This window comes from Mus caroli, chromosome 10, assembly GCF_900094665.2.
Source record: "Mus caroli chromosome 10, CAROLI_EIJ_v1.1, whole genome shotgun sequence".
NCBI lineage: Eukaryota > Metazoa > Chordata > Mammalia > Rodentia > Muridae > Mus > Mus caroli.
Genome location: NC_034579.1, coordinates 62,643,982 through 62,667,790, shown reverse-complemented (window position 1 = coordinate 62,667,790; position 23,809 = coordinate 62,643,982). Strand labels below are relative to the sequence as shown.

Sequence of the window (23,809 nt, the reverse complement as noted above, 5' to 3'; positions counted from 1 at the left end):
ACAGACAGATGGGGCCTTTTTCTGGCCTTTATGCGATTGCTAGAATCTGAACTCAGACCTTCATGTCTGCACAGAAATCATCCTTACCTTCTGAGCCATTTCTTGGATTTCCATAGCTTTCAATATTTTATGATTTTAAATTTTTGATTAGCAGGTCAGAATCAAAACAGGAATTATATGTTCTCCCTCAAAATATTTTTTTCCTGAAACATTTATTAAACCCTGGCTATGATCGCCAGCATCCCTCTACCACCACCAAAAAAGGAGATGTTTTTGTATTACCCTATCAAAAGAATTATTCTAACATATGCTATATTATATCTTAACAACAACACTGCAAAGTAAATTATGTAGTAGTTTAAACCTTCATACAAATTATATACAGTACGACACTATTAATTTAAATCCAAATCATTTTCAATTTCAGGCAATCAGTCTGACTACAGAGATAATAAACCCTGATCTATAAAACAATAAAGACACTTCCAATTTTGATATTATTACTCAGAGCAGTTTATCTTCAGGGTATGGAAAAACAAACTATCATATGTAGCATGTGTGCAAGCGCGCGTGCGTGCACACACACACACACACACGCCCCAGGACTTCTGCTCTCTGATCACACTTTCTTATGTTCTTAATAAGGTGGAATTTGAATTTGAATTTGGCAACATTTGCTGTTTATATGCAAATGGACATTGCTAATTATAAGTGGTGTTTCTTTCTGTTCTGCCTGCTAAGTCATTAAGGTAGCCCCAGAATATTTACTTGTAAGGCTTTATTGGTAATTACAGTTACTCTAGCAATCTTTTCTAACAGAGGTTCCAGGGGAAACAGAGTCCTACAGAAAATGGGTATCAGTTTTGAATTCTTTGAAGGATAGCATGTATAGATGGACGGCAGATCCATGGAGAGAGGTTAATTCATGACAAGCAGTGGGTACTTTGGTTTTGCAAAATCTTGCTTGAGGCTGATATTCGTTCCCCTTGAAAATGTACACCGTCTATGGGGAAAACATCCGACAATCCAGACTGTCATCGAATCACAAAGGGCTTTCCAGGCCAACTCACCTAAATAAATCTATTCGGTAGGTCTAAAAGTAGCCTTAGTTCTTAGGAAAAGTGACTTCATTTTAAAATTCTATCATAAGAGCCCACTGATCTACATGTAACTGACGGCAATTTAGCTTGTAGATTGTGAGCGTGAGTCTGTTATAAAAGAAGTATTTTGAGGAATGTAACTTGGCTGTGGTGCACACAGCATTTTGAAGTGAAAGCCTTTAGGGACAGAGAGACTAATTAGGAAGATACAAAAGGAGGAATTACCAAACTTGCTTAGGATGTGGCGATAAAAATGAGAAGGGAGGGAGGGACAACTATTATACCGTAAAGAAAATTTTATGGCAAAGTTAACAACCACTTGGATGTGATATGCCAGGGGCAGGGTTTTCAACCTGAGGGTCGTGAATCCTTTTGGGGTCAAATGATCCTTTCACGGGGGTAACCTAAGACGATCAAAAATGTCAGATGTTTACATTATGACTCATAATTAGCAAAATTATAGTGATGAAATAGCAACAAAATAACTTTATGGTTGGGGGTCACCACAACGTGAGGAGCTGTATGAATGGGTCGCAGCATCAGGAAGGTTGAGAACAGCAACTCTGGGGCATCAAGACGAATCAAAGTCGGCGCAGTTCTGCGGAAGAGTCCGGAAGAGTCATTACATAACAGTATGATTGTACCATCGACGTAATTAGTAAAACTGCGTTTTTCATAACGCTGAGAAAAGTTGAGATGATGAAATTAGTGTTAACTGCATCAAACTCTTCACACAGTGACGGCAGTACATCAACATGGCGTACTGCCAAGGATGGGAGGTAACAGGCTGGAGAAGCGCAGGAAATGGCTATCGATTCCCCTGGGTGGCAGGACACTCACACAGTAAACTCTTCACAGCCAACTTTGTACAGGTTCCTCCTTACTGCCTGCCCGCTGTGACATCGTCTACCACCCGCTGTGACATCACTGCACAAAGGTGCCAGGTTCAAGTCCAAGATCACCCCCCGCAGTGTGACTGTATCATTTGTGGCCAGGCTCTGGCCACGCATGAGCAGAGCGGGAGAAACCGGGGGCGGGGGAGGGGGGCATGAAACTAGAAGTGAGGCTTGTGGAAAATTCTTCCAAGCATCAGCTGCGTGAAAAGCTAGTCAAGTCTTGCCATGAGCTAAATGACATTTTAAGAACTCTAAAATATATTTTTTGAAGACTCAGAATGAAAAAAAAAAAAACAAAGTGCAAATGAAATGCAAACATTTGATTCAATACGTTTTGAATATACCATCTCGACTGTAATTTGGACAGACTCTTGGAATGTTTTAGTTCAACAAGTGAGAAACGATGTCTTCTGACTTGGATCTCCATGCAAGGCATCTTTTGTCATCCAAAAATTGGCTTATTAAAAAAACAAAAACAAAAAAAAACAAAAAAGGAGAAAAAAATCAACTTATAATGAAAGAGGAAGCAAGAATAATATAAATCATCAGGAGTTGTTCCAACAGCGAAAACTAAAGTGTGATTTTCCCCCAAAACTCTTATGATGGGAAGAGCAGTAAGAGATGCTCAGAAGAGGACGGTGGGCAGCCTTCTCCATCCATTTAAAGTCATTAGCAGAGAAGAGTAGCTCACAAGGCAGCTCTGAAGAAGCCATTTCAACTTTCTTACGTCTTAGTGAGAAGAATCCTACTATCTATATGGGGACACTTGACATGCATGGCGTGCCCGCGCAATAGGGCATCGGCACGAAATTGGATAATGGCTGTCATTCACTCAAGAATACAGAACATCTCAAATTGCCCCTCACATAAAAGAAACTGATCGGAACCTTCAATCTGTGGCCCACATCTGAAGGCAGCTCACTAATGCCCGCTGATATTTTTGCGTCCATCCTAAAATGCACTGGTAATTACCAATGAGAACTTCCGAGGCTGTGATGTCCCTAAGCCATCAGTGATTTAAAACGTTCCTATTAGCCAAGGTAGAGGAAAGACGGAATGCTTTGTCTATTGGGAAATATTTCAATACTGCCGAGTATGATCGGGGTCTAAAGCTAAAAACCTGCAGAAATGTAGTATTAGATGTAGATAAAGTCATTGACATGTTTAGTGAAATTCACAGTTTGATATTTTTAAGGTTTGTTAGGTTTATAATAATGTAAGTCATCACTGAACCACCGTCCAAAGAACGTACACCCAGGCCTCCCCACACATATATAGCAGAAGTGTAGCTTGGTCTTCATGTGGGTCCAGAACAACTAGAGCTGTGGCTATTCCAAAACCTGTTGCCTGTAAGTGAGATATGTCCTTCTAGCTGGGCTGCCTTGTCTGGCCTCAATGGGAGAGGAAGTGCCTAGCCTCACAGAGACTTGATGTGCCAGGGTGGAGAAGCATACCCAGGGGGGCCCCCACATGCTCAAAGGAAAGGGGAGGGGTTTGGGGAAAAGAATTATGGGAGGAGAAAGGCAGTGAGTAGGATGTAAAGTGAATAAGTAAACGAATAATTAAAAAATGGACTTAAAAAAACATGAAGACACAGCATGCTGTGAATTAAACTGTGTCTACCTAAAACATACATGTTCAAGTCCTGAAAAAAATAAAATAAAGTGTAACTCATCAATTCTTTCATTACTCTGTGTACTCACATTTGTAAAATTTACATAATGCGGCTTGAATAAAGGTCTTCCAAGGGTCTAAATGCCAAAGTTTTGTGGTTTTCGTCCCTGGAATGCTGTTACTAGGATTTAGTGAATCCTTCAGGAAGAAGGGGTCTGTGGAAGATTCCTCAGGAGAAGGGGAGCTAGTGGGAGATCAGTCAGTCAGCAAGGGCATGCCCTAGATTGGGTCTGTGTGATCCTGGTTCCTTTGTCTTTCTATCTTTGTACCTTGGCCAAGAGGTGAATAACTCTCCACCCCCGTGATGTGATGAGCCAGCTCACTTTATTACCGGCCTGTGGCAGTGGTGCCACTGGTCAATCACGGACCAGAACCTTCATACTAGTGATCTGAAGTAAACATGCATACACACATATATATACATATGCACATGCACCTATGCACACACACAAGGACACAGGCATACATAAATATATATACACACCCACACATAAACACACACCACATACACACACAGGCACACACACACACACAACACACACACATACTCACATATATGTATACACACATACACACATGTACATACAAACACACATATGGTCATTTGCACATGCACACACACACATACACATGGACTCACATAAACACATACACACATTTCCATACACACACATACCACTCACTCTTGTGTATATTTCTGTAACAATCTTGCTGTGGGCCCAGCACAGGCTGCTCTTGGGTGTTTTTGTCCATGGGTAAGTGAGGAAACTCAGAAGACCAAATGTCACCTTCATGACAGCTGTGATTTGGGTGTCTCGGAACAGAGTGGACGCATGAAACGTTGAAAAGCAATTGTTTTTTTAGTTATAGTCCGACGCAGCTCTAGAAGGACTCCCTGCTTAGCTGGTGCAAAGGAGAAGAAAAGGGAGGGGTCAAAGGAGCTTCCCGGAGTTCAGTTTGACAACTGGATGGATGTCAACACTACGACCCGGAGCAATGGGATGGACCTGCTCACGGGAGCAAAGTAGGTTGCATTGTCATGTGTCCCCCTCCGCCTTGCCCTCACATCCCACAGTGCTTGCCCAGAATACACCAGAGTCCACACTGTGTTCGACCATAAACACAATGAGGGCACGGACAGACTGTTCCGCACTTACTAAGCACAAGATTTATTTACAGTTGAAATTAAGCCCATGTATGTAGCCCAACGACGTACAAGATGCTCTATTGAAACTAAGTTCTAGCATCCTTAATAGAAAAATTAGAATGGACAGGAGGCCAGGTTGAAGATAAAGACAGAATTAGAGCCTTTTCTATCTCCCATTATCTGGGGGCCTTGGAACAGCAGCATAGCTTCTCCGAGCCTCTTAGTATACATTTGAGAATGAGGACGAATACACATTTAGGATTATCATAAGGTTAAAAAAAATAAAGCAACAGAAACACATTCGAAATTTTTATCAAGATGTCCAGCATGCACTGGAACTTAATAAACCCCGGCAAGCACTAGTGTTTGGACCCCTGTCTAGAACATCTAATGCCTTCAGCGCGGATACCACAAAATCGGTGTAGTGGAAAGTGAGAGGTGAGAGAAGACATATTTTGAGCATAGGAACAAATCTTAAATAATTTCAGGACAAGATAATAGGTTTCTTCACTCTTGTAGCCCTAAAGGGAGAGGGGGGAAGGGGACTGAAAGGCACTGTGGCAAAAATAGAATGAATTTACCCAATTCTTTACTGCACTATTTAACCTCTGCTTTCTTAATCATATGCACAGCAGGGGAAAGGATGTGCTAAAACAATTCATGTGTCATGAACAAAGCAGCGGCAGATTTTAGCTCAAAAATCACACTAGGAAAACCACCAGTTGGAAGCAAAGTAATAAGGCCAAATTTATTTTCTTAATTGAGCCTTGAGTTGCAAGCAACCCTTTAATTACATTAATCAAGAGGCTTCCTCTCAGCCAATAATGAGGGAACTGCATTGTTCCAACTTTTGCTAGATTCATTCCTAAAAATTGCTGGATATTATTCAAACATATGGAAAATAGGGCTCTTGGTTTATTTTTCTTCTTCTTCTTCTTTTTTTTTGCCTCTATCTTTTCATCATAGCCATAACAAAAGACAAGCACTCACTCACTTCTAGACACATCTGTAAGTCGCATTTGAAGCATTAAAAACATTTACATTTTCGTGTTCTTAAAAATGTTAGCGGGCCTTGACTGGGCTAAATTACTTTGTTGTTAAAACCTAACAGCATTTTATTTTAAATATTTCATTGTTCTAATTTTGGAACTTTGGATGCATTTCCAAGAAATTGCTTCCACTGCCTATATGACAGTCAACCGGAAGACGACTCACCTGAGTAAGAGGTGAAAAACCCAAGGCTTTGGCGAGAGCAAATGAGGGGGTCCCAAAGGTCACGTGGCTATTAGATATCAAAGCTGTCCCGGAACCCAGGCCCACTGGCTTCATCTCTTTGTAAACTCCATGTAAATCTTTGTGCTCTGGAATGTTCTAGTCTTTAAAGTGGCGTTGCTTCCCCAGTTGTCCATCGTCCACCCTGTTCAACCTTGTTGGCACGCTCTTAACTCCTCCTCACGGGTATCACCTACTCACTAAGCGTCCCAGAATCCTTGGCTCTCTTCCCTTCTCTGCTGAACAGACGCGTTTCTAAGATACCCTCCAAACACTTTGTGTAGTTATTTCTCTTGTCATCCTTCCCTCACTGCAAACCCACACACCGAACTGTGACCTCTCTGAAAGTAAGAACGGTGCAGTTCATTGCTGAGTTCCAGACCTGTGGTGCACGGCTAAAGACACTTGGGAAAAGATGAAAAGATGCAATGAATGAGAAACTTTGTTTGAGAGAGAGAGACCTTGCCATGTAGTCCAGGCTAACCTCAGACTTGCAATCCTCCTGTCTCAAACTCCTCAGTAGTTATATTATGGATACATGCTGACATATATAGTCATAAATAAATTTGAAAAATATGGAGGTCCCTTTTTTTCTGCAAAAGGAGAAAATATATAGGAAACCCTTAAGCAAACGCTAGAGTTTCACTTAACTTTGGAAGGCACTCGGGACCTACAGTGGTGGGCCAGGGAAATGTAAAAAACTTAAAACCAGTTATTTGAAATATGCCCTGAATTGAAATGTTCAAAATTTACCACCATTGCAGGAAACATTAAAAAAAGAATCATATTTATATTACTGTCATTGACAGTCACACTTTGAGAATGTAATAAAAATCAAATTTTATCATAAAGACCTTAAGCATGTACGTTAAACATTTTCTATTTTCCAACCTTTAAAAACTATTGTTGCCGTATCATTTCCATAGCATACAACCAAGCCTGAGAAATAGGATGTTGCCTTACAAACATCATCAAGCAATTCAGAAACAATTTCTTTGATCAACTGTTTTATAAACAAAACTGGTCCAAGAGAGGTATTGTTTCCCAGGTAACCACAAGCATCCTTAGTTCAAGATGAAATAAGAGTTATTCTGTGATAGTAGGCCGGTGCTATACCTGCAAATCAGCCTTTTGCACAGTAGGAGGCACTAAAGAGCCAGAGCCACTGTCTAGAAGACAGGAGGACCCATATCTCTGCTTTTAACACACCTCCACAGCAAGCCTTGATCACCTGGGAGCTCATGTGAAAAAGTAAACACTTATAAACAGAGCATGAGTCTAAGGAAGACAATAGAGATAGATATTTTCAATATATCAAATATATCAAATATATCAAATAAAATATATTGATCAATATATCAATATATTTTATTTTCAATATATCAAAAATAAAGTTGGGAACTTACATTTTAAGTAAATTGTCTATTTGGGGCTTTTTTTTCTCCCTCTGGGATTAATATCTAGTCCTTTGAAAGTATAGCAACCTTACAGTACTATCCCTGTGTATATTTAGTCAGTAATTTATTGTCAAGAGCTGCTGGGAGGAAGGACTAATCATATACATGTCAGTAGTTACCAGTATTTGGATTTTAAAAAATATCTAGTTATCAAGTGTGTTTTCCATAATCCATCACCATTGCTGCTAAGTATAAACATTTTAAGTAAAAATAATCTTTGACCAATGCAGTATTTCTTCTGTCCTCTAAAATCAAAGGAATATGTGTCTGAAATGAACAGTTCTACACAAATTTCTCAAGAGCCAAATCTATTTCGCCATGTTTTTGATTTTCTAAGTTGTTTATTGCCATTCATTTCTCTGGCTTTGGGTCAGGGGATGACAAAAAGCTGTCTGACAAAGGTGTCCCCCAGACCCATCCATGCCCTGTCCCTCTTTGTTCTCTTCTGTGGCTGTCCCTAATTGGCACAGTGCCCCCTCGTCCCTTGCATAAAAAGTGAATAGTCTGGTGGCCCTCAACTGCAGCCCTTCTGTGCAGCATAACTGACCATCTACAGCCTTCTAACAACACTAGACAGACATCTACACTAGTCCCTACCCTGTGAGGACAGAAATCTTGCTTATATTGTACCTAATACATGACAGATGCCCAGATCATATCTAAATACTACACCAGAGGCAAAACTATATATAGTATATTGTAGAACTTACTAGAAAGATCACAAAGAACCTAGCAATAGCACATGTACACCACACACACATACACAAACACACATGTGCACACAAACATACACAAACACACACGTGCGCACACACAAAGAAAAATAAAAGCAGAAGTGGGAAAAAGTTGAAAGGGATACAACAGGGCCAGGTAGATGCATCCATGGTTAAGAATCAATGGTGAGGACTGGAATTTGGATCCTAGAAGCTGCAATGCACAACTCATAAGTTCCTATAAGTCCATCTCCAAGGGATCTGATCCCCTCTTCTGGCCTCTTTGGGCATTGCACTCATGTGTGCTCATACACACACAGAGGCACACACATATGCAAACACAGATAAAAGAAATCCTAAAAATAAAAACGTGGGAGCCATGGGCACAGTCTGTTAGTGGATGCTCTAAAGACTGCTCAAACACCATCTGAAGCGCGCATGCGTAAGATCAAAACCAGGGCACAATACCCTGGCAAAGCTACAGAGAGAAGTCTACAGAATCCAGGCCTGTGTTCCACACCTCACTCTCAGCAATGTTAACCCATCATTTCTATCATTTCTACATTTCACTCCTGTTTAATAATCATAGCAGAAAATTTAATAGTAAAGCCTTGCTTATCAAAGAGATTTGTCTTGTTAGTGCACTAAGGCCATTGGAGCTTTATGAAGCTCAATTTGCACTCTCTTTGGTGATCTAAAAGCAATAACTACATGTGTGATTCACTGCCATCTAGTTCTGGGCTTTAATAAACTAACTCATGAGTTTTCCACTTCTTAGAGAAGCAACTTGGTTAAGCCCTTCCTACTGCTTCTAACTGGGGTCATATGAACTACAATTCGCCAACTATTCATGAAAGGGGCATGCCTTCTGTGCCGGAAAACAATTGTAATCTATCATGGCTGGTACTGGGTCCATGGATTAGCTGTTTACAGTGTTAGACAGTGAATTAAAGCTTTGTTGTAGACCAGCTTGCAACACAATTATTTCCCGTTCACACCCTATAAATCAGGCAACCTGAAACTTCCACGCAGCAAACAAAGCACCTAGGTTTTGTATTAATTGTGCTGTGTGGTGCGGTACCTGGCTAACAATATGGTAACAGTATTCTGTTACTGCTGCCCATAAGCTTGAAAAATAAATTTCCCTGTCACCAGAACCTATTTAAGGGATAGTCGGCGTTCTCACCCACCCCCTCCCGCCATGGAGCTCTTCCGTATTTATGTTGAAATAATAGGAAATGAATCTAAATAGAAACACTTCTCATATCTTATCTCTCTACAAACAACAACAAGCAAACCATATTTTACAATAAATTATCACGGCAGTTGTTGGTGCGACCAGCTTTGCTTTGTGATCTCACACCTAAGCTGGAGGGATGGTACTTCAGAGAAGGTAATCTGTAGAAGGTACCTCTGGAGGTGATGAAACCTGACAGATGCTGGGGGAATGGTGGAGTTCAGCGGCACACCAGCAGACACCTTAGAAAATTCTTGTTAAAATAATAAAGCATCTTACCTAGTGATAGAAAAAAAATGGCCCTGCTAAAAGAACAGATCTTTTTCAATGTTATACTCTTATGTATATGATCCCAGAGGGAAATTATTCACCAATAAGCAAATAGATGAAGCACTTGCTGCATAGACTGTACAGCAGAGTGGTGACTTAGGAGGGTAGAGTATTGTCTTCCCAATGTCCTTCTCTACACATCGCCATCACACCCAACGTGGATAAAGGCGTGCTACACACAGAAGCTAAAGAAACGGAATGTGTCTTTTCATAACATATTGAGAGGCTCCCTGATCCCCAGAACACACCTCCAGCACCAGAGCCTCCAAAGCCTTTCCCTTTCCTCCCCAGGCAGAGATGCTGATCAGGTGGCTGGTGTTTACAACAAGACTCACAATCACAGATATGTTAAGGCTTAATTGCAGACTGTATAATTAGATTAACCCAATTAATGAGATAGCTTGGTTTCACAATGCACGTTTATTATTTCAATCGTTTCTCGTCCTGATTTCTTATTTCTAGCAGGGGAATCTTGAAACAGTGGCTCTGTTCCTGTTTGGTTTTGAGTATCGAGGCAATGTTTGCTTTTTCCAGATGCGTAGAAGCAGCGTAGCACACGACAGGCTGTTCTCTAGTGTTCTTGCATAATTGTGAGTGCCTGATGCACAGCGTTGATTTATAAATATCAGCAATTTCCTCGAATGGAGTAAACTGACCCGGACCATATTCCATTGCCATGCTAGCAACCCTTCAGACCTCCGCCGTGTCCACGCAAGAGGGAAACCCAGGAAGAACCTTCCAGGGTCTTCCAGACTTTCTAAGTCCTCGCTGGAGAGCAAGCTCCATAATCCTGAAGTCGCAGTCACCTGTCAGCCTATCTTTATTTTTGCATATCTCCCATATAACGTGAGACAACCTTCAGAGGAATCTAATCATGAGAAGAATTTTTAAAAAAGAATGAGCATCACCCGATATTCAAATTAGGAACAGCCTGAGTTCAGGATGTGGATACCATACGGGGGTTGGGGGGGGGAGTCTTAAAACTCTAATGTCTGTCAGAGATGTCAGGCAATGGCACTTATTGGCCATATGAGCTAACCTGGTGTGTTCTTAAATGTAGTTGTTGTATAGATACCATTACTGTCCCACAATCAGTCACTTATGTGCACACATGCACACACAAATACATGTATCTTTTTTTTAATTTTCCTATGCACCAAACATGGTCCAGCTACATTTCACATGCTGGCCTAAATCTCACTTAAAACCCATGGGTGCTGGACAGTCATTGCATCTCCTTCTTATAGGATACCCCAGCCCTGGATCTAGCGATGAGCAGGTACTCTCTCAGCTGCTGCTGTCTGCCCCTCACTTGTCACTGTGACACCTGTCATCCACTGTGATGACACACAGTCCATAGTGCCGGATCGTTAAATACAGTCTGTGGAGTGTTACAATCTTTTCTCCACGGTAGGTTGTGGGGGTGGTAATGATTTGATAAGTGAAAATGGGAGTCTGAAATCCACAGGACAAAATCAGTACCACAGTTGCCATGGGACAGCTGATACAATGCAAGGACACCCCAGAGACCTCAGCTAGGAGGGCAGCTTGGTGCCACCCTGGGACTCCTTGTGTAAGAGGCAAGGATCAGACCTGGAGTTAGGGGCCAGGTGGACAAGGAAACTTATCCCCAACAGAACTAATATCTCATTCACCCAGCTTTGACTTGAAAATCCTATCCAGCCATTATCATTATTTATATTCCACTGTCTTCAGTCCCAAGTCACTAGGCCATATTTAATTTTAATCATTAATATGTAAAAGTAATTTTCAAAATCCACCAAAAAAATCCTTAGTCAATTTTCTGATAAAGTAAAATTAGCTCCCCACCACCACCATTTGTGATTTAGATGGCCTCCAGAAAGTTTGTTTTTGAAACTAAGTGTTCATTTAAAATATTGAAATAGTTTATAAGCATATTAGAGGGCAGGGTGGGAGAGGTCGGCTCAGACAACTATAGCCGCTCCTGAAAGGTTTTTGAACTGTCTAGGTTACTGGCTAGTTTTCCATATTCCGCTTCCTAGAGAAGACTGTGATCCTGGTTAACAACAAGAAAAAATAAAAGAAAAAAACAACAACAAACAAACAAACAAACAAACAAAGATTGCAGTGGCAAGGACTCGGACCAACGGCTAGGAGAGCAAAACTCACCTTCCAATCGCCGCTGGTGCCCCTCTTTTATTACACCGTGGATTAGTCCTGTGCTCAGACTTAGGAATAGCCCCAATGGTTTTTATAGTGTCGTGTTTAATAGAAAACTCAATCCCCCATGCCTTACTTAGGCTCAGGGCTTAATCTGGGGACAAGTTCTCTTTCTGAATATACTTGAAAACTTTCTTTTGCAGATTCTCAGTGTGTGTGTGTGTGTGTGTGTGTGTGTGTGTGTGTGTGTGTGTGTTTATTCTTCTAAGTTTCCATTTCCTCACCCCTAAACTACAGATAAATATTCTAGACAACCTAGAATCGGTGTAGTGTTGGAATTATCAACCAAGGATCGCATAGTACCGGGTTTACTGTCAAGCACCCGTGGATTCAAGTTCTCCTGGGAACTCACCATTTGCTATCTGTGTAACCGTGGCTCAATCATCTAACACCTTTGGGTTGGGGGGGGGGGGGGTTTAAAAAAATAATGTCACCAAAACCTCTCGTCACAGTGAAGCATAATTCCAGGGCATGTTTGTAATGTGCTTTGTAAAGCAGGCCCGGCCCCGTTGTCACACACAAGTGCTTTTCCTCCTGCAACATTGCTTTGCCGAGTGGTAGGTGGCACATAGTGGGTGATACCCCACTGCACAGCTCTACTGCCTACCTTTCATGGGGTACCAGGCAGGAGGTGAGAAATAGAAAAGCAATATAAAATCTGCGAGTCGTGGTCCAGGAAGACGGCATCTCCACTGCCCTACTGAAGATCTCTGAAGCTACTGGGGTCTACATGAAGAAGTGATGGCTATTCAAAATTTGAGAATATGCTGTCTTTAGAGTAACTTCCATGGGGGCCTGGGGAGATGGCTCAGGTGGTAATGTGCTTGTCATGCAAGCATAAGGACCAGAATTCAGCTCTCTACCAGCCGAGTAGGTATGGTGGCCCCACCACTAATACTGGTGCTTGGAGGATGGAGACAAGAGAATCCTGGAAAGGGGCCGGCGATCTGGGCTAGCAGACTCTGTGAGCTCTGAGTTCAAATGTGAGACCCTGCATCAGGAAGAGAGTGATCAAGGAAAATACCCAATGTCAATCTCAGGCCTCTCCAGGCATGTTCACAAAGACATGCACACACACACACACATGCATGCACACATACACACATACACCTGTTTGTCCACTCACATGCAAATACACGTGCACATGCGTATACACCTCACACATATACAGGCAACAAGCAAAAACACCATCAATGGTAAATTCATATGAAAGCTTTGTTGTTGTCGGTTACAAACAGCTACCAAGAGCAGACATTTCAGCGAGAATCTGATCGTCTGTATCATGCTGCTCAGCTGAGTACTACATGCACTTCTAGGCCTCAGCCAGCTTCCAAATGGGACCATTTCCCATCACACCTTTATCAAACCGAACTGTAGCCGATCAACAAAATAGACCACCATCTAACAAAAGTTAGGCTACCCCGAAGTGTTTTAAAGGAATGCACACCCTCATGGCTTACCTCTGACCCTAGAGGTCTCTGACAGAAGCAAGGCATGCTCTCATGCCTTCAGGTTACCTCCACAGACCAAGACACCTTGGCTCACACACAGCTACAACTCAAGGTCCTTGTGACAACTACCACTCGAGAGAAAGAAAACTTCAGTGTCGTGAAGGAATGGGTCCAGAAGACTAGATGGAATCATGGAGGTAGGACGTGGGCGAAAGGCATTGCTCAGGAGGTGCAGTCTGGAAAGATGGAGGGGGAAACGCCACATCCCTTCAGCTGCTTTCTTTCCTTCCTTTTCTGTTTATTCCTTTCATCCTATTTTAACCTTCTGTTGGTGAGTGCCGTGATGGGAGATGTGTAAGTATGTACGTATGTGAGTGCGTGTGTGTGTGTGTGCAGTTGGGAGGTGTGTATGAAGAGATCCTCTTACCGTGGAGTGCACATGCAGGCCAGAGGACAACTCTGGAGTTATTTTTCTCTGTCCCCACCTTTCACGGGGTCTGGGACTTGAGTTCAGGCTGCCAGCTTTTCATGACAAACACCATTATCTTCTGAGCAACCTCAAGGCCCCTCCATCCTTTTTTAACCGTCCTCTCTCTAAAAAATATCTACTGAGCACCCACAGTGTGTTTAGTCACTTTGCGGTTTGTAAAACAAGTTAGCTGTATTCTTACAGCTGGAGCCTGAGGTCTGTGAAGGCAAGAACTTGGGCTTCAAAGATGCAAACGAGCAGGGTCAAGAAAGGCAAAGGGCCAAAGTAAGGCAGATGTATAAACATCTTGGAGCTGTTCCCAAAGAGCTTCCTGGCTGACTGAGTGTTAGGCCCGGGCAGAGGGAATAACCCCTCTACTTTGTGTCCCGTAGAAGTGAAGCTACTGATAACAGTTAGGTAAAGAAGCCGGAAAGAGGGGGAGGCTTGAAAAGACAATAACATAGGGTAAGTGGGCAAGCCCAGGCCTGCCCAGTAAAACTCCAGAACACACAGGCTGTACAGCTGCGATATGCTATATCACTACAGGAAAACACTTGGTCTGGGCAGCTTCTGACGACTTGTGTAAACAGAGCAAAGGCCGTTTGAAATACAGCAACATGGAATGTGTCTTCTGTAAGTGGACCAGAGATGACCTAAAGCAGTTCAGAAGGACTTCACAAAGAAACGGCTCTCACTCTCGATAGAAGCAGGAGGAGTCTGTCCAGGATTTCAATATACATCAGGCTGGGTTGGAGTAGGGTAAAGGGAGCCCAGATTTCTAGAACATTCCATCCTAGAATCTAGATATCACCAAAATACTTCCGAGCTGTGTTTAAGAGTAAATGGGCAGAGTCTGCTAAATATAGGCAAAAGGGTTTCTTAGAGAACTCGGTGTTGTAAAGAGGAAGGACCCAGACTCCTCCAAAGTGAGTCTGCCTTTACTGTAACAACATCCAGAAAGTGACCTGCAGCGGCACCTCTGACACAGGAAGCCCCTTTTCCCTGTCAGCTTGAAGACTGCACCCTAATAATACAACTTAGGACTCAACTAAGAGATACTAAAACAGGTAGCAGGGGGACCAAGCAGAGCTAACCAGAGAGGGAAATATTTATAGCTATGACAACATGTTTCCTAGTAATAATTTATGAGCCTACTGGAGAGGAGAGAAGCACACAAACGAGGAGTAAGAAAAAAAGAAAGCAAGAGATCTGAAATGTAAACATCATGCCTTTGGCAAACTCTCTTCAGTTAAAAAGGACAGGACGGACCGCTGGGGTTGACTAGAGCAAATGGCTACATTTCCCTGGTCTCTTGCTTCCTCCATGCTAAGGGTTACGGGCTGATTTACAACTTCCTGTGTTGTTTTTCAAATCTATATTTGTCAGCACATTTTTTTTAATGTCAGATTACTTAAAATAGATACGCTGGGTCTTCAAAGTCAGGGACAATGACAGCATTGACTTCTCTCAAAGTTTCTTAGCACTTTATAAACATCCTAATCGTTTAGCCGCCTGAACGCTAAATTTCTAGATGAAACTCATTTTACTAAAGTTTTAAGAAGGCTTCCCACCCCCTTTCCCAATTTTCTTGATGACTGTGGAGTTCAACCAGTACTCTTTGAAGTTAAAATGAGTGCTTCAGCCAAATAAACTCTGCCTCAGCCTCATCTTACACAGGGACTTTACGCTGTCAAAACAACAGAAAGTATCCCTGGTCACCCTGCTGCCCCTCCCCCCACCAAAAGAATAGAACCAAAAAGATTTAGTGTCTTCCATTGTAGTTCTGCTTCCATCCATCATGGTGTGTTGTCTTCAGTAATTTCTGCAAGCCACAGGTAGGTAGTTGTTCAGGGAAAGAGAGAATATTCTCCAGTTTGAAAACCACAAGATAGCTTCATCTACATGCAAGCCTTCCGCAGGGCCAACGGAAATGCAAAAGGAGAAAGGGTAAAATTCACCTTTTAAGTTTATATCTGATGATTCAAAACAGGCTTTCCACTATGATAATACCTTACCTCATCTTTCAGACTCACTGGCTGACAGTGTTGTTTAAGTTCAAACCCTTAAAAAAAGAGGTAATGTAACATACTTCAAAATTTTTTAAAGATTTATTTATTTTCATGTATGTGAGTACACTGTCACTGTCTTCAGACACACCAGAAAAGGACATCAGATCCCATTATAGACAGTCACAAGCTACCATGTGGTTGCTGGGAATTGAACTCAGGACCTCCGGAAGAGCAAGCAGTCAGTGCTCTTAACTGCTGAGCCATCTCTCCATCCCACGCACTTCAATTTTTAATACTAAACCCCTCAGAAATAACACAACATCTCAAATGAAAGCCAACAAAGATGCATATATGACAGTGGCTTTCTTTTTAGTACTTCACATTGTCCCTGAGTCCCTATTGTCGACCGACTGTAACATGGTTGGGTAAACAAGCATACTGCAGGTGGTCTGCAAAAATATATTCTGAAAAATCATTTGGTGTTTCCCAGCTATTTATAACCATGTTTTCAACCCTCACCCTGAGAAAGTTGCCAGATAGCCACTATAAGAATCAAAAAGTACAAATCCAAATTTAGTACTTTCAAAATCACTGACACTCCACACTCACCAGAAAGACCCCGCAAGCCCGCCTTGGAATGACCAAACCCTTTGCTTTTGATTTAAAAAATATGTGTGTGTGTGTGTGTGTGTGTGTGTGTGTGTGTGTGTGTGTGTGTGTTAAAGGGAAAGAGTGAGAGCCAGGCCATCACAGGCCACATTTGACACAGAAAAAACAAAAGATAGACTGATAAATTAGGCCAGGGAGGGAGTAAACATCCCCTCCTCTGCAAAGCCGACAAGTTGCTTAATGTCTGATAAGGCGACACAGTTGCAAAATATGCAACGGTACTGAAGAGAACGTTCTTGGGTCCAGGGAACTCATTCAGTGAAGTGGCACCCAGTGTGTTTGACATTTGAGACACTGTCACTGACTAGATGGCACCGTGACAGCCACATCCTACTGAGTGTACCAGCGGGCCTAAGAGACATTACCAAACACAGATACCACGGACCCATGTCGTCAAATATGGCTGCCGTAGTCTGTCTTCCAGTGACCCCATCAGCAAGACGGTCCTCTGAATAATAACAGTAATTATAAATAATAATAAGGTTTAATAATCCCTCTCCCTTTGAAGAACGCCCAGCCTTTTTATCCGCATTATCTAATTTGTGCTTAAAACAATTCGATGTAGCAGCCAGGTAGCAATTACCATTACCCTTGTTTTATAGATAAATAAACTGAGGCCTGGGGATTTTCTTCTCATGGCACAATTAGGAACAGAGCCAACCTCAGAGCCCATAATTCAGCTCTCCGTCTTCCAGATTATTGCATCCTCAGAAAATATCTGGGCATCTGAAGAACAGTTCTACCCCTCAGGAAATGTTTGTACCAGAGCCAGACCAAAGCATCTTTTGCTTCGAAACTGCATTGACACCTAAAGAGGAAGGATTCACTGGCAAGGGTCTGGCAGGTGATCTGTGGTCCTGATGAGAGGCACACCCAGATTCTATCAAATAGTGTCATTGCCCCCACCCTTGCAAATGCCAAAGGTCTCTAAAAGACTCTAGAATCAGTTTTTTAATTATCCAACTTTATATATATATATATATATATATATACACACACATACATATATATATATATAAGTTGGTGTATATATGTGTGTGTGTGTCTATATATATAAAGTTGGATAATTAAACAAACTAAGATATGTGTGTGTGTATATATATATGTATACATATATATCTAGATATATATATATGTGTAATATATATATATTTCAAGCCTAAGATTATGACCAAGTCAACATACATTTGGGTTTTTTTGTTTGTGTTTTGTTTTTAAATGGGCCCAAGGTGTTAACTGATGTACTCTAAACCAGATTGCAAATTGGTTTTCTGGGGCTTGCCAATTTAAATTCTTCCCTGCAGCTTCAGCTGGGGCGGGGCGTCTTCATTTCCTGTCTCGACTTGTGCTGCAGTAACCTGGTCCCTGTTTAGGTGATTAGCATGTGTGTGTATCTGTTGGTCTCGAAGCTCTGTGAAGTTATAAATGTTCAAACTACCCTGTGTGCTGTGCCATGGGTAAAAATAGCACTCGTTATTAGATGTCAATTCATAGCCTGCAGGAGCCTGGCAACATTGTGAACCTTTTCAAAATGTAAATACTGCATATTAAGCATAGGAGAGAAAAATTAGTCTGCCACTCATGCATTTCCAAGTCAAAAAAACTAAAGGGGGAGGAGGGGGAGGAAGTGGAGGAGGAGGAGGGAGGAGAGGAGGAGGAAGAGGAGGGGGAGGAGGGAGGGGAAAAGGAAGAACTGGCATCAGCAGCAGTGGGCATAGTAATGAGTTTGGAAGGGGTGGATCACAAAGGGAAAAATACTCCAGAAGTGGCTTGAGTAGTTTCTCCTGTCATCTCCGCCCTGTGAATTTCCTCTTTTCATGTTCTGTTTATTCATGGCCTCCTTGTGGCCTTGCAGGTGCCATTTAGATGCCACTACTTTAGATGCAGTGTATTGTGGGCAACAGGGTTCCTGTTGTTGTTGTTGTTGTTAAAGTTTTTCCATTATCACACAACACTTCTTCATTAGGCTTGTAAACTAGGCATTCCTCTCCTTTGGGGCAGGAGGGGAGTGGGGGTGGGAGAAGTGGGGGCAGGGGTTATGTGGGGAAGGGAGGGGGGAGGTAGACAGTTAAAACTTTACAGGAATTTTTCTCTGTGTGTCTTTTCCCTTCCATTAATAGTGGGGAAAGTTGGCAATCAAGTTAAGCTTTCTGAAACTTTTGACATATTTTAGTAAGTTCTGATTTACATATGAAGTCATCCTCCAACAATTCCAAACAAATGTCTTTTCAAAGCAGCTCACTTTTTTTTTTTTTTTTTTTTTTTTTTTTTGTCTTTTGGCTCACAACAGGAGTAGATTTTTTTTCTTTTGCTCTCGCTTTTTTCTACCACTCAAAATAATAGAAAGTTGTCGTCTCCTTAGATTCTTTAATCTCACAGACGATCTAATAACAGATCTGCAAATTTACCACCTTAAGGATATGCTAACGGTTCAAACATAACCCACAAACCTCTTGTGGTTCAGCCATTCTCCGAAGAGGATCAGTGAATGGGAGTCAATACTGTTAGTAATGTTAGTTCACATAGTCTAGGAGAAAGAGTGGAGTATCCGAACATGCCCCACGTGACATCTTCACAGGCCTGCTCAGGCACATGAAGATCTGCAAAGGGAGTCTGGCTCCCTATAAGCATATTTTCAGAGCCAAACTGACCCTCCAGAAGAGGTCGAAATTCCTAGCATTTATTCCCATGGTAGATATCCAATTCATATTGAAAACACAACATTTCAAAAGATTTCTAGTGATTTCATTTGGCTCATAAGTAAAGGGCTTACATAGAAAAGAAGGGGGGAAAAAGACACAATATTTGATGGTGGAGTTTTGTACTGATGAGTATTAAATTATGCCAAAATGCCATTCATTTGATATTCCTTAAATACCGTAGCACAAGTCAAGTCAAGCACAGATTACAAACCATCTTAAATAACACAAATGTAATACACACACAAGGAACAATATAGCCAGCTTCAGGTAATTTCCGTGTAACAGATAACATCTGGGGCAAATGGAGAAAGTAAGTTATGCAAAACTAATTTGCAAGTGACCACATCTGTGGATGTTATTTATTGCATGTTCCCTTAGCAGTCTATTATTCTGCTTAGAAATCTCTTCTCTTTATTAGAGCCTTTAATGTACTCACCTTGCTTCAAATGGCCTGCTCATAATCAGAATATACATACATACATATATATATATATATGTTCACATGAAGCAAAGTGCTTGTTTTTATTATATCTGTTTGTGTGCAAGCATCCAGAAATGACAAGAGAAACACATTGATTGCTTTATATCCAAAGTTATATTTAGGGGGTATTTGAAAGTCAAGCAAAACCAGTCACTTGGCCAACTGGATATGTGTACATCAGAGAATTCTACCTTTTAAGCTCACCATTATACCCAAGGCAAGTCAGTCTAGGCATTTCCCTGTGGCTCTTGGTCCGAATGTCATGAGTGCTAGTCTTCTGTGGATAGAGGGTGGGCTTATGAGACAGATAAATTCAGACCAAATAGGTTAGGATTAGGGGTTTTTTATTTTGTTTTGTTTTTTAAAAAAAATAAGATACATTTTCCCTTTTCTGGTTTTATTTTTCCAGATTTAAAAGGTAACATATTAGACTTTTGAGGAGGGAAAAACATGAAAAAAAATTGCCATCCTATAGGAATGTACAAAAATAGTTATAAAACTGGTTTTATTTAATTTGCTTCAACTATTCATAGACTTGAGGAAATTATAATGCTCTCCCAGAAAAAAATCTAACTCAATAAAGCTGACCATGTCTCTCTGTTTTAAATAGATTTTATTACAGAGCCAGCAATGTTGTAAAACATGAGGTTTTGTTAAAAAAAAAATACAAAGGCCTAATTGTATTTTTTAAAGAAAGTATTGCATCAGACGGCTTCATTTAAGCGTGTTTGCTGGCTCCGAGTGCTCACCACAATTATTGATTCGAATTTCCCTTGGACTTGTTTTTTAAGGAAGGCGACCGCTTTCCATAAGGAAAACTTTGCTGTGATAGTTGGGAGCCTTTTGTTTATTTCAAATTCTGTATTTAAAACTGCACCTCCGTCTACTGCCTAACACAGCTAAATTTAATTCTTCGTGAAAGAGAGAAACAGCTGCGGTTTGGTTCATTAACAGTACGCAGAGCATGCAAAGAAAAGAAATTCTCACACACACACCCCCACTCCTGTGCATGAATTGAATCAATTTAATAGTTATATGAACTACACACATTTTTTAAAAATCAAGAGAAAGAAAACCTCAACTGTCAGCCATAATTTCAGCTTCTGAGAATAAATGTAAGCCTAGATCTATCAAAGAAAGGAAGTGTGAAATTAGAGAGACCCGAGTCTCCACACGTGTGCTAGGGCACACACACGCACAATAACACACACCTTCACACACATATTTTCATACACAAATGAAATATATTCACACACTTAGACTCATACACGTATACACTTATGCACACAGGCACATCAAGCATACATGCCCACAGATACACACATATACATACATACACTAATTTGCATACATATGCATACACATCCACACACATATTCCACATATTTACATATATACACATGTACATATACATATACATACACACATGCACTCATACATATAGACACATACAAACACTCTCACATACACACACACATATTCACAGAGAGAGAGACAGAGACAGAGACAGAGACAGAGCGAAAACACAAAAAGAAGGAAGGGCAGTATGGCCAAGTGGTTAAGGTTCTAGAGGCTCTGAATTCAGTTCCAAATACCCATGTTCAGTGCCTCAAAACTCCCTGTAACTACAGCTCTATAGGGATCTGATGCCCTCCTCTAGCATCCAAGACACCCAAGTACACACACACACACACACACACACACACACACACAGCTTTTAAAAAGAAGTCAGTTGATCAATTCAGACCACAGAGGTGTGAGGAAGAAAATGTAAGACGGAACACAAACATCTGTTTGCAGTTAACTGTAGAATCTGAGGACCAGGACAGCAGACGGCGAATCGTGGGCTCTGCTTCACCAAATGGAGAGGTTCTCTGTAAGAATGTCAGTAGATGAGGGTCAACAAGCAGAAGACCCCAGCCTGTGTGCCGAGAGCACAGCAGGAACGTGGTGACAGTAAACAAGATAGCACCCTACCCCCTACCCGCTAGAAAAACAAAGCATTTTTAACCCACCCATCAGCGCATGCTCAGTGCAAGCCACCCCCCACTGCTCAGCGCATGCTCAGTGCCAGTAGGCTCTTCTTTATCAGTGTCTGGTTTGTCCCTGTCAACCGCCCCCCCCCCCAACAAACCCTGCACTACATACACTATGGTTTTCTCGCCATAAATTATAAAGTCCATGCCTCCAAGCTCACACCCCATTTCTTCCTTCCCAGGTTTCCATTTCCCGCAGGCAACTTCTGTATTTTACCTGGAGTTCAGGCGACACTGAAGCATGGTTGGCTTCTTTTTCTTGTCTAGGAGAAACGAAAACCAACAGAAGACTTGGTAGTTCACAAGCCAAGAATGATAAGGGGTTGCACATAGCAGTGAAGAGACACGGGTCCTTGATCCCGCACTTGGCAGAAAGTAACAGCCTGCCAGTGTGACAGGGAGCAATGTCCTGATGCCTCAATATTCTGATGAACGTTTAATCTACCCGAGATAAACAGCAGGAATGACATCATCCAATAGAATAAAAATTAAAGGTCTAGCAATATCAATAATTTCCCAGGATGGACACGATGATAAATTACAGTTTACCGAAAGCGGCCGAAGCTCAGGGCCACTGCCCTGGGCTCTAATACGACTGCCTGCTGTCAGTATGCAATTATTTGATCTTAGCTCAATCACGTTACCTCTTCATTGCTGAATATCCTTGCCTTGATATGTCTACAACTAAACATAGGGAGGCAGAGGCAGGCGGATTTCTGAGTTCGAGGCCAGCCTGGTCTACAGAGTGAGTTCCAGGACAGCCAGGGCTACACAGAGAAACCCTGTCTCAAAAAAACAAAACAAAAAAAACAAAAAACAAAAGAAGCAAAAATTAATGATACGAATTGAGTCGAAATGCATACGCGCTGTAAACCCATCAACCCGATCCTCCTCCAGCACTACCCAAAACGTGTGAAGGAAAAGCATTAACATTTCAATGATGAGGTGTACAACAGAGAACTTAGAAATGACTGCAATGCTTTCAAGATTCCCCCCTCTCCCAAAAAAGTGTCCTAAGATGGTAATAGGGTCGGGAATGGTTTTCCACAGTTCTTCAAACTTGCATGCTCAGGCCCAACTCTTGTTAGCAGAGCAGTGAGTGACTTCATCTCAGAACTTCGCTAACAAGCTTGTGAGTGTTTGCTATGTAAATTGGAACAAGTTATTGATTTTTACTGAGGTATGTAGAAGATATAAAAACCAGAACGTTCAAGTGGCCATGTCTTTACAGATCAACTGAGATGGGAAATTAAATTATGGTTAAAAACACTGCCTGTTAAACACAGAATTAGAACAAGGGGAACTAATGAAAAGAATCAGAGGCTTGATGCCTTTAGTAACCTCATCTCCTCATCCACGCCATGCCACAGTGGCTGGACTACGGACCCGGCCAAAGTTGGTGTCCAAGGTTCTCCATATCTTTCAGTGCTGTTTCTGACAGTCTTCCTCCACCACCACATCTACACCCTGTTGGCAAAGTACCATCATCTGCCCTCAGGGAAGTTTCACTCTGCCGTGAGTTTGCTGTGAGTCCCTCTGATGATTCTGTGTTCTGGTCTTATATATACATTGAACTTCAGAAATTCTAGTGTGTCCACCAGCGTGTGTCCACCGCTGGGGTCTCTCTCTCTCTCTCTCTCTCTCTCTTTCTCTCTCTCCTCTCTCTGTCTCTCTCCATATATATAACATACACACACACATATATATATACACACATACATATACACACACATATATATATCCTCTATATTAATCTATCTATCCCTATCTCTATCTCTATATCTCACACACATGTATAGCCACATGCATGTGGAAGCCAAAGGTTAACTTTCCATGTGGCACTGTCTCTTCTCTTCTCTTCTCTCTCTCTCTTCTCTTCTCTTCTCTTCTCTTCTCTTCTCTTCTCTTCTCTTCTCTTCTCTTCTCTTCTCTTCTCTTCTCTTCTCCTCTCCTCTCCTCTCCTC

The 23,809-nt window shown here is 41.6% G+C and overlaps 1 protein-coding gene and 1 long non-coding RNA gene across 3 annotated transcripts in view; one reads left to right on the top strand and one right to left on the bottom strand.

Annotated features, from left to right (window-relative positions):
• Window positions 1-23,809, top strand: part of Cabcoco1 (ciliary associated calcium binding coiled-coil 1) — a 100,386-nt gene that overhangs the window by 69,699 nt on the left and 6,878 nt on the right. The window lies entirely within an intron of this gene.
• LOC110303787 lies at window positions 21,565-22,583 on the bottom strand. The gene is made up of 2 exons (XR_002378958.2): window positions 22,063-22,583; window positions 21,565-21,683 (listed from the first exon to the last, which is right to left on the bottom strand). It is a non-coding gene; the product is annotated as an uncharacterized LOC110303787 (long non-coding RNA).